The sequence below is a fragment of the Solanum pennellii genome, chromosome 2 (genome assembly GCF_001406875.1).
Source record: "Solanum pennellii chromosome 2, SPENNV200".
Lineage (NCBI taxonomy): Eukaryota > Viridiplantae > Streptophyta > Magnoliopsida > Solanales > Solanaceae > Solanum > Solanum pennellii.
In genome coordinates, this window is record NC_028638.1 from 46,884,237 (window position 1) to 46,896,194 (window position 11,958).

The following is an 11,958-nucleotide window of genomic DNA, read 5'->3' on the forward strand; positions in this document are numbered from 1 at the left end:
GACACTGATTGTCTTTATTCACTTTGTAAATTTGAAGAATCGTATATTTTAAATATTTTTGCTTGATTAGTTAATTAATTTTATGTATGTTTGTTGGTATTATTGTATGGATTGTTTATAGTTCTCCGGTTAAACCACTGATGTAACAAGAGTTAATTGGTTCCTTATCAGATTAATTAGTTAATTGAAAAAAACGCCAAGATATCTTATTTCTGATTTCGTCTAACAACATCATCCTCCTCACTAGCTATAAAAATGTTATACAAATATATAATAAATATAAGTAATAAAAAAAGTAATATATCATATCTCAATATAAAGTAAATAAAATACTAAATATTAAATTCAAATATTATATAGCTAAGAATCAAATAAATCGATTCCTGTTATAGTTTCGTATCTCACAATCACATAACAATGATATGGTAAAAATACATAATTTTAACGTTGCATTATTTTTTATATTATTCATATATAATTATTATTTATAGGCCAAAAATTTCACAATTTTGAGAATTTAATCAGCAAAAAATTAAATATTTTTTAATTTTATTTTAAAACATTCGTACGATTACTTTTTTTTTTTTGATAATTTCAAAAAATTTCTATTCCTTTTGACTAACCTTTTAATTCTGTGTCCCTTTTTAAATTTATTTTTAATTAATTTTTCTCTTAATAGATATCTCTCCTATAATATAAAATAAGAGAAAAAGTATATATTGTTCAAAATAATAGTAATTACTAAAAATAATGTTTATTATTAGAAGCATATTTGGAGACTTTTAATAATTTGAAATTTCTAAAATGAGGTAAAAAGAAAATATGTCATATAATAAAATAAATCATAAAAATGGTGGAGGATTTACTTAAACATATTTTTGTTTACTAAAAAAATATATCTCATTTTCTTTTACCTTTTATATAATAAGAGGCGCGTGGGGTGTTTAAGCTTTTGATTTGTTGTAGTTGAGCGGTGTATTTTGAAGAGGGGGTTGTGGTGGGACCCAAAGAGAAGAGAATTTTGTAAAAATTTGGAATTCAAATTCAGGAGCAGTTTTATTAATCAGGGAAATATTCCAGTGCTAATAAACCTCATTATACGTAATTTTAAACTTTTTGATCTAATGGTTATAAATATTTAAGTACGATTAGTGAGTAGAAAATAGGAAATTACTTTGTGATTAAGGAGTTAATTCTTAATTTGGCAGAAGGGTTAGAACGGCTATTTTTAATTATTGTTAATTAAGTACTATAATTATGGTAAGGTGCAAATATTCCCTGCTACACACCATACACAAAAGCACCTGGTCTCTCGTGTAGGTTAGCTGAGAAGTCATTTTTTGTTCTTTTTCATATTGTTTAATTAATTAATTAATTTCTAGTGTAGCTTCATATTACATTATACATTCTTTATAGGTAAGTATTTAATTAATTTCTTATTGTAATTTTTAATCTCCAGATTGTGACAGTAAGTGTGGCCAAAGAAACTTTATGAGCTCATTTTGTGGAGTGTTTTAGGTGAACTTTTACTATTTTATTTTGAACGAAACAAAAAGAATCGTAAGAGATCAAGTTTAAAAAAATTTTTATAAAGATTGACGTAGCTATTAGTTCTCTCCTTGAATTATTTTATAGTTTTAAAAATATATTTCTACTTGATTCATGAAACTTGGATAAATCACTGATATGCATTATGCAACATGAAATAGTAAATGGTTTCAAATTCCTGTAAGAACATAAAATTCTTTATAAAAAATTCAATAGAGATGTTGAAATTTAAAAATGTTCATAAAGTTAACGATTATTCAGGGGTGTATTTTACTCGTAATGCAAGATAAGGGTGAATTTAGGTTTGGTTAGTCAAGTAAAAATATATTTTTAAGACTGTCAATGGTTTGAGATGAAACTAATAATTCGAGTCGAATTTAAGGGTGTTTTTAATACCTTTGTCAATTAAAAATATTAAATGGCCTTTTTTGTCTTTCTTATATATTTCTATGAGGAAAACATCTCAATTTTCAATTTTTATTATTTATTTTGAAAACAATTTTTTTTTAAAAAAGATCACAATAAAACATGATCAATCAACATCTAAAATAAATAGATAAAAAGCATTTTTCTTTGGTTTTTAATTTTTCTTGGCCTGGGCCACAGGGAGGTTGTTGAGTTCTTATTATGCATGTTTGAATTTTCAAAACATTAAACATCACAAATTTAATTCGATCGTAGATTTCAAGCTCGTAATTTTACATGAATTATAATCGTCTATCGTAATTATACACGAAATAATTATTTTTGGTAGAAATATTATATACCGTCTTGCTTTATCAAGCTAGGTGTTTTTTATTTGTTCTTGTAATGTCATTTATTATTTACTAGTGAATTTGATCGCGCTACGCGTGATTTTAAATTTTTTATATAAATTGTATTTATATATTTCTAATAATATTTACGCACAAATTATACTTCTATTTCAATTATTTTTTTAAAAGATCTTTAATTTATATATTATTTATTATTTATAATCACTTAAAAGTTTTTAATCTTCTATAGGTACTCGTGTAATAAACTTATAAGTGAAAGAAAAAATAATTATTTTTCTTAATAGAAAGTAGAGAAAGAAAAGAATTTCAAGAAATTTTGTATATATTTTGAGCATATATAAATTTATTTTTTTTAAAAAAAAATGAAGAACCACAAATACATATACAAATATACTTATAAAAAAAAAAAAATAAGAACGACAAAGTATATTGTCTATATCGATTTTCCGAACATTGAGACTAAATGAATCATAAGAAATTTAAAGAAAAACATCATTATACTATTTTTTTAAAAAAATAAACCAACAAATAATATAAATTATCTTACAAAATTTTTAAAAGTATTGAATTTGACAATCTCTATATATATTTGGAGCTTGTTTTCTTTAGGGTGTTAGCCTCTTCATCCTCTCTCTTATAATTGATTTATCATATGCTTGTATTCCATTTAATGTAGTATATATTGTTACTTATGTTTGATTGAACATTGTTTGGTACAATAAAAAAAGTTGCAAAATCTGTATGAATTATTTCAGCTTCACTGCAACGATATATTTGTAATAAAAAAGTTAAGTTGTGTCTCTATTGTTAAATCAAAGATACATAAAAATAGCTCTCAAAATTACAGTGTCAATTAAGAAGTAGAAAAATGTTTATGATTTTATAGAGTATATACACTTCCGATCCCATTTTATTTTGTTTCTTATATTTTGTTTGAGAGTTAATTTATATGAACTTTCACCCTTATTATATTTAGTATGTGTTTTTTTTAATCATATTAATGTGAGAAACATTGAATCTCATAGTATTTTTCGTACATATTTCAAAATATTTAAATTTTAATTCTAAAATAGTGCATTAATCTAATTCAATTGAGCGTTGAGAATAGTTAAATTAACCATAAAAAGGTAAAATATGATAAGTAAAATGAACGAAAGCAGTAATTACTTTAGAATTTAACATTGAGGTAGATGTTATAGGTCGAATATATGAGACTCATTGATGTAGATTATAACACATGATATCAAAATTTATCAAATATTGAGTAAGAAATATTTTAATAAAGAGATTTCAAAGTAGTTCTCAACCAAAAGAATACATCAATTATTTAGTAATTGAAATATATTATGAGACTCCTTGATTTATCAAAATATCAAGATTTGAATGTTGAGTAAGAACTAATAAAGAAATTATAAAATAGTTCTCAATCAAAACAATACATACCTTAATTTGGCCGTAAGAATGAATTCATTAAGTTTTATCAAAATAGAATATTTAATATCACATGAATTTCTCAAGATAAAGTATGAAAGATGCAAATTAAAAATAAAATACTGTAAATCTGCAAAGTAAAAATTGATATTATTCCTTTGAGTTATAACACGTAATCTTACCCCAATTTAGTATAAAATAATATTAAAAAAATATAAAGAATATATTTAAACAAACTTAATATACATATCACACAAATTTTTTCTTGACTTTTTGTGTGTGTTTAAAATTAGACATTTTAACCTTTAGGCATAAACACAACGACTTGCAAAAGTGAAGCTTCACAATCACAAAAAAATAAATAAGGAATATAAAAGAACATAAAGAAACACATACATAAGACATTAAATATATTAATTGTTCAATTTAATTGGATTATAATTATTGTTCAATATTCACCCATGAAAAAATGAGCAAAACGGATGTAAAATGTAAAATCTAAAATGTATCAATTATTTAGTTTAAATAATAATGACTTTTGATCTTTCTAAATTAATGTAAGTGATGTATAATTTGTTGGTTTTTAAATAAATTATATAAATTTAAAAAATTAAGAAAATGTCAAAAATTTAAAAAATAAATAAATGTCATTCTTGACTTTAGAAGCATGCCACATCACCTCTCCTACGATAACATTATAAGAAGAAAGCTGAAAAACAGAAAATCAAATAACACATTTGTAGTTTACTTTTTTGTACATATAATTTAATAGAAAAAAAGATTTATATTTAAAATTTGTGATGAACTTTAAATAACATACTACTTACAAAAAATAACAAAAAATCTTAAGCACTTCAACTAATATATATAAAATTAGGGAAGCAACATTAAACTTATTACTCATCATGTGGAGGATAAAAACATTTCTTTAGTCTCGAATCTTGATTATTTTGCGCTCCTCTAACATGCTCCTTTAAATATATACCTGCAAAATAAGAAGTTCGACTCCATATGTTGGAACCAATCAGTACATGTAAAAATTGAAAATGAAAATTTCAAAAAAAACCATTCAAACAAAAATATTTAACCATAATATCCTAAATCATTGAAATGATAGCAATTTTTGTCATATGTAATAACAAACTACTTACAAAAAATTAAAAAAAAAATCTTAAGCACTTCAACTAATATATATAAAATTAGGGAAACAACATTAAACTTGTTACTCATCATGTGGAGGATAAAAGCATTTCTTTTTTTAGTCTCGAATCTTGATTATTTTGCGCTCCTCTAACATGCTCCTTTGAACATATACCTGCAAAATAAGAATTTCGACTCCATATTTTGGAACCAATTAGTACATATAAAAACTGAAAATGAAAATTTGAAAAACAAACATTCAAAAAAAATATTTAAACATAATATCCTAAATCATTGAGATGATAGCAATTTTTGTCATATGTAACATGTATTTTGGATACTTATATAGTGATAGATGAAGTCATGAGAATTAAATACAAAGGAAGATAAAAAATCATTTTATTTTGTAGAATAGCCCTTTAGGGGGAGTTATTAGAGGATTAATGATAGTCTTTTGAGTTTCATAAACTTATTTTTTTTAATGAGAAATAAAGAAGAGTTAATGAGGGAGGTATAATTAAAAAATATAGTTTTAAAGTGATTTTTAACCTAGCATAAAATAAAGAATAAATTTTTAAAAATTTTAAAAAAAGATAAATACGAATGGTGGCCATTGAGATTGAGATTTGCCACATCACCTAATCTTTTGTTTAGCTTTATTATATATTTAATTTTTTTTATTTTTATAAAATAATAAAAATAGAAGGTATAAATTATAATAACAATAAAAACTAAAAAAATTATAATAATATAAACTTAAAAATAATATGTAGAAAACGGTCATTAGGAAAAAAATATTATAAAAATAATTTTTTACGTTTGAGGCAATATAATAGCCTTTTGAAATTCCTTGATTTAAAGAAGGTGTAATTATCATTAAATAACTAATTAATAGTAATATATATATACACATAAAATTATTGTGTAAGAAATAATTTAAAAAGCCATATTTTTTTTACAAAAATAGAAAATATTTTTCTAATCATTGAGACATGCCACATAGGCGGAATGAAGATCCTCATTTATATATATATATTGATTAGGGGGTGGTAATACTCTTCCATTATCGTCTAATCGTGTTATTAGCTTTTATGCAATGCATTACTGTAGTTATAATATTTTATATATTTTTGGTTAGATTTAGTGAGATACCATATTTTAAATCTCTCCTATATAATTTTTGTTTTATAACATTTATCATTTTTGGGTAATGAATTATTTCTCCAGAGAACTTTTATTGATTTGATCAGTTTATCAACCCAAATTTTAACTTGTTTAGTAATTTTTAAATATGGAAATCATTTCCCTAAAGTCTTAGTTGTGGACTGTGCCGTTTAATGTAATTTTTATTTTTGCAAGTTAATTTTTTAAAAATATTTATTCTTCGATATTATCGCCCCTCCCCCTTCCCCAACCCCAATATAATAGCTACTTTATTTTATCCATACTTACTGTTCATGTCAAATAATTACTATCTCGAACTAGGTTTGAGTTGTGCTTATTATATTTATGTTGTGTCACTCTTAATCAGAGTGATATAAGTGATGATGTGTTCAACCAATTACTTTGATGGAAGGGGTAGCAAATTCAGTCCAAGTGAAATAAAATTATTTTATTCATATTAAATTAAATGGATTACTCATATTTTTTTTCTTTTTATTAAATAAGTTAATATGGTCTTCAACCTATTTAACCTCATATAATTAAATATGGACAAAATGAGTTAACATGAGAATTCATATCCAGTTGATACCAGTGATAAATAAAAGACGGTTGGTGGAAGGTGGGGCCGTGGGGTGTGTGCGCGTGCGCGCCACGGGAAGGGGGTAAATTTATTTTTATTTTTTTTGAAAAACAATTCTTTTTTATTTTTGAAAAACAAAAAATTATTAGGGGTAGATTGGTGGAAAGTGGGGAGGGGGTGCCTTGGGAGGGCATAATTATTTTTTTTGAAAAACAAAAAGAAATTAGGGGTAAACTGGTGGAGGGGGGTGCTTCGGGGAGTGGCAAGGGGGGTAAATTTATTATTTTTTTTTAGAAAACAAAAAAAGTTTAGGGGTAGGTTAGTGGAAGGTCGGAGGGAGGGGAGCGCCGAGGGGTGGGAAAAAATTTATTTAAATGGGTTAGAACCACTCTGCTCAAAACATATTTATTCATATTGTATTTGGATGGATTGTGATCCAAATTATTTTTCTCAATCCATCCAAATCCGATCCAATCCAACTATTTAGCCACTCCTACTTGATTATAAGGAAAGAAGTATTTGAAATCATTTTTATTGATTCTTGTGTATTACCCATTTCCTATTCTGATTTATTTTTTATCATGCATAGTTTTCGGATTGAGGATAAGGATTTAAAAAAAAAGAGAGAAATTAATATAACTAGTTGACTATCAATATAATAATAACCAATAAATTATATCAAAGTTTCTTTTTATGTTAGGGAAATACTAAAATGTAACTTTGATGGGATATGGGTATCAAATTTACCACTAGCTAAAGACCTTGAATATAGCAGGATGAACAAATGTGAATGAGCATAGGCTTTATTGTCTAAAAACAATTGGTACTGGCCACGCTAGGCCTAACTATGATAATCGAAAGGTTGACATTGAGCATTCATAGTCACACGGAAAAAGAATGTAAAGCAATACTCATGTTATATTGTATCCATGTAAACACAAAAACGGATGTCATAAATTGCTAATGATCGAGTTTTCAGTCACTAAAAACTGAATATGGTAATGCTTCAATGATACATTTATCTATCTATTTGATAATTCTTAATTTTGATTCAATTCTAACGTAATGTAATTTTCTTTGGTTAGGAATAATAACGAAGATCCCTTGGTCTAGTACGGAGAAAAATAACTTTTTTCTTTTTGGTTAAGTTTGATACTAAAAATAAATTAATTTTTTCATTAAGTTCTATTAATTTAATAGGATAGTGACTTAGAATTTTGTTTTAAAGGTCAATTGAGAAACATGTAAGAAAGTATTTTTTATTGAACCATTTTCATTTATTATCTTGAGTATTTTAATAGTTTTAAAGAAATTATCTTAATAAATAATGCTCTATCACTCTTATAACATGTAAAAAATTAAAATTAAGTTTGAACACGCATAAATTCACATATATTCACGACCCGTGCCCCCCGCATTAATTTTAAAAAGACCCACTTCAAACCATCCCATATCCTACCCGCTTAAACAACATTAAACCCGTTCTTCCCTACATAGCCTAAAGGGAAAATTTCATATATGGCAAACGGATTTTATGAAATTACATTTTGTTGGTATAGTTTAAATAAGTGTAAATTTAAGAAATTCCATAGTGTAATACAATAATTATATTTTGTCCCGACAAATTTAGTATTTACTAATAATCCCTTAAAATTGTTGTGGCGTGATACATTAGTAGGTTGTGATACATGGTAAATGATACACAGTAACTTAAAACTGTTAAGATTAAAAGGGGGAAAAACGGAACATTTAAATTTGTTATCTAAATCAGCTTAAATTACGGTGACAGTTCATTAATAAGCATTATTCAGCACGTAATTGGATAACAATTTCAAATTTTGAAAATTCAAGATTATATCATCTAGTTTGAAGACATTTTTATGAACATCCAGTTATTAAACTTATTGACTGATACATGATAATAATTTTCAAAAACTCTTGATACATAGGAAATCATATGATACACATCTAATTCATGTATCAATGCATCGACTAACACACTTTAACACACTGAGTACTTATGTATTAAATTTATTGTATGATACATGACAAACAATTTTAAAAAATCCATGATACATATGAGATTCCTTTACTAAAATTTTTACTAATTTCAACAACAATGGTTGCTACTTCTTTTCTCTTATTTGGTGTATTTTGTCAACCTTTGATTTAGATGATTCGCCAAAATCTTTGTTTGAATCCTTCCGAACATTCATAGGATCATGCAAAAAACTTTTTTCTATTTTCTTTCCAATTTTTATCGTCCGAATCATAAATCCTTCTATTAGTAAAAGGATCCATTAATATGATGTAATAGAACAATGAACCAAAAAAAAAAGAAAGAATGGATGATGGAGTAAGAAGAAAAAGAAGACCTAGAGACGGCTGATGTAATATAGCAATGAACAAGAAGAAAAAAAGAAGAAAATAAGAACAGATGATGGATTAAGAAGAAGAAGAAGAATTATAGACGGATGATGGAGTAAGAAGAAGAAGAAGAACCAGAGAACAATGGTCCAATTTTCAGAAATTTCAAATTTTTTGAATTTTGAAATTCAAAATTTCATATTAAATGTTGTGAAACATTTTTAATTAAAATTAATAATTCAAAATTCAAAAAGTGATTCAGAAGATTGAGTGTTTTAGTGGAGAAAAAATAGGCATGATACTGGGGAAGTGTGTGTTATAGGAGAGAGAAAACTATGTATCTCTAAACTTCTACTAAAATTAAAAAAAAAAATGAATTATGTAATATTTAAAAAAAGAAGGGAAAATTAGAGAATACTAAACTTATAGTTGTTTATTGGAAAAATAACTTAAATACACAACTATAAGTTTTATATTCTCTAATTTTCCCTTCTTTTTTTAAATATTACATAATTCCCTTTTTTTTAATTTTAATGTAAGTTTATAGATAAATTACATTCTCTCTCCTATAATACACAATTACCCATTTTAATGCCTATTTTTTCTCCATTAAAACACTCAACCTTTTAAATCAGTTTTTGAATTTTGAATTTTCTCCATTTAAACACTCAACCTTTTAAATCAGTTTTTGAATTTTGAATTTTCTCCATTTAAACACTCAACCTTTTAAATCATTTTTTTTGATTTTGAATTATTAATTTTAATTAATTTTAAATAAAAGACCCAATTTTGAAATTTTGTTATTTCAAAATTCAAAAATTTTGAAATTTCAAAAATCAGGACAACTTCTCTTAACTTCTCCCGTTTTGTTCTTACTCCATCAAGTTTCAGTTCTTTTTTTTTCCATAATCATCTTCCTTCTCTTAAAGATTACTTACTCCGCCATTGCAACTTCAACGTAAACCCACATGCTTAACAACTCCCAAAAATAAAAATCCTAAACCCCCAAGTTCAGTTACCGAAGAAACAAATTCCAATCAGAGGAAAGATTAAACGAACAACCAAAAAGCAGATGAATTTGGTAATCTTCTTGTTCTTGGAGGCAAGCAGATGAAAATGAACGGTCACCTTACAAAAGGTTCAAATGATNGCTGATTTTATGGTGATTAATGATCTGTTACCTTAAATTAAGCTGTTTTAGTAACAACATTAATTGTACCGTTTTTTCCCCATTTTTTTCTCAACAGTTTAAACTTACCATGTATCATTTACCATGTATCACTAGAGTCTAAAGTATCACGAAACAACAAATTTAAGGGATTTTTTGTAAATACTAATTTTGTCGGGACAAAATGTAATTATTGAATTACACTATGAGATTCCTTAAATTTTTACTTGTTTATTTAAGTTATTTTTCCTTTAAATAAACCCATCTACCGGTATCCATCCTGCCTCGTTGCCATCCCTACTCGTCGAGGCCCAACTCACCACTTGTCTTTGTTACTTGGAGCCCAATATAATTAGGTGATTTGCACGAATAGTAAGCATCTGAGGGTGCTATTATTTAAATCTTGGCCTTGTCAAAAAAATGTAAACTAACTTTACTTTATTTATTCTTTTTAGAAAATAATTTCATTTGAGTCATAAGTTTGGCAAGAGTGTAAATCTCTTAATTTTTTGTTAACAAGATAAATTTTTGAAAGATCAACTTTCACATATACGAAACACAAAATTCATATTTGTATGCTATAACAAAGTTTGCATAATTGCGCTTCATAGCAAACATAAATATGTATAATTCGCTATACATATACAAAGAAACCAATTGTATAATTCGCTATACGTATACAAAAGAAAGCAGTTGTACACAAATGTGTATGTATAAAACAAAAAAGAGGGAAAGACAAAAGAAAATTGGGTAGGAGAATATTTGTATTGTATAATAATAAGTGTATAGGACGAAGATATATGTATTTGCAAGTGTACATACAATTTTCTCTCACATTATACAAACAGAAACACATTTTATACATTTGTTTCTGTTTGTATAAGCGATAGAGGCGAGAGTGGCGAGCGAGATCTGGGAGAGGGGAGAGAGGAAAACGAAAATATATGTATATATACAATTTTTTCTCGTTTTATACAAACAGAAACACATTTTATACACTTGTGTCTGTATAAAAGTGAGAGGGAGAGAGGGAGAGTTTGAGGGAGAGAGGTGACTGACAAACAGTTTGCTACAGGGTACAATTAAATTAAAGTGTGGTTATAACATTTAGTTTGATTTATTAATTTGTCATTATACACCATTTTCCCATATTTAAATGGGTGCCTATAATCCTGAATATCATTAGCATTTATTGGAGAAAACTTCTTATCCAAGTCGGAGGCATAAATCTTCAAACTTGAAATTTTCTCCAGTTCTAGTCGTTGGTATGAAATAGGAGATGTTGTATTGGAAATTACCCACTCGTATATCGAGATTCTTTTGGGAGGTTCTATTCCAACAAACTTGACAAAACCTGTAATTTATTCTGAAACGATCACTTCTTCGACTTATTTTTTCTGAAATTTAAAAACTAACTAAGCATGTCATATGAAATGTCGAAATTAACTCTGAAGCATTGAGTCGGTTCATGTGCGAGTACAATTCCATAAAATAGTCGGTGATGGTGTCCCAGGTGGACTTGGGTCCCTCGAGCACATGGCTCATGGTTCGGTTCATGTTTGGTTCTGGTGCTGTTAAAATTGGGGGTGTTAAGATTGTGCTTGAGGATTAGAAGAAAAAAAGAACAAGTCATTTTAATCAAATCAAATAATTAAGCATTTCTTGATGTATTTTCTTTAATTAATATCCTACTGTTTCTGATTAATGTTGCATTTGGACTATGTAATGTTAGGATCGAATTCACACACACTTGATGAATGAAGAACACAAGAACTTGCAAGAGA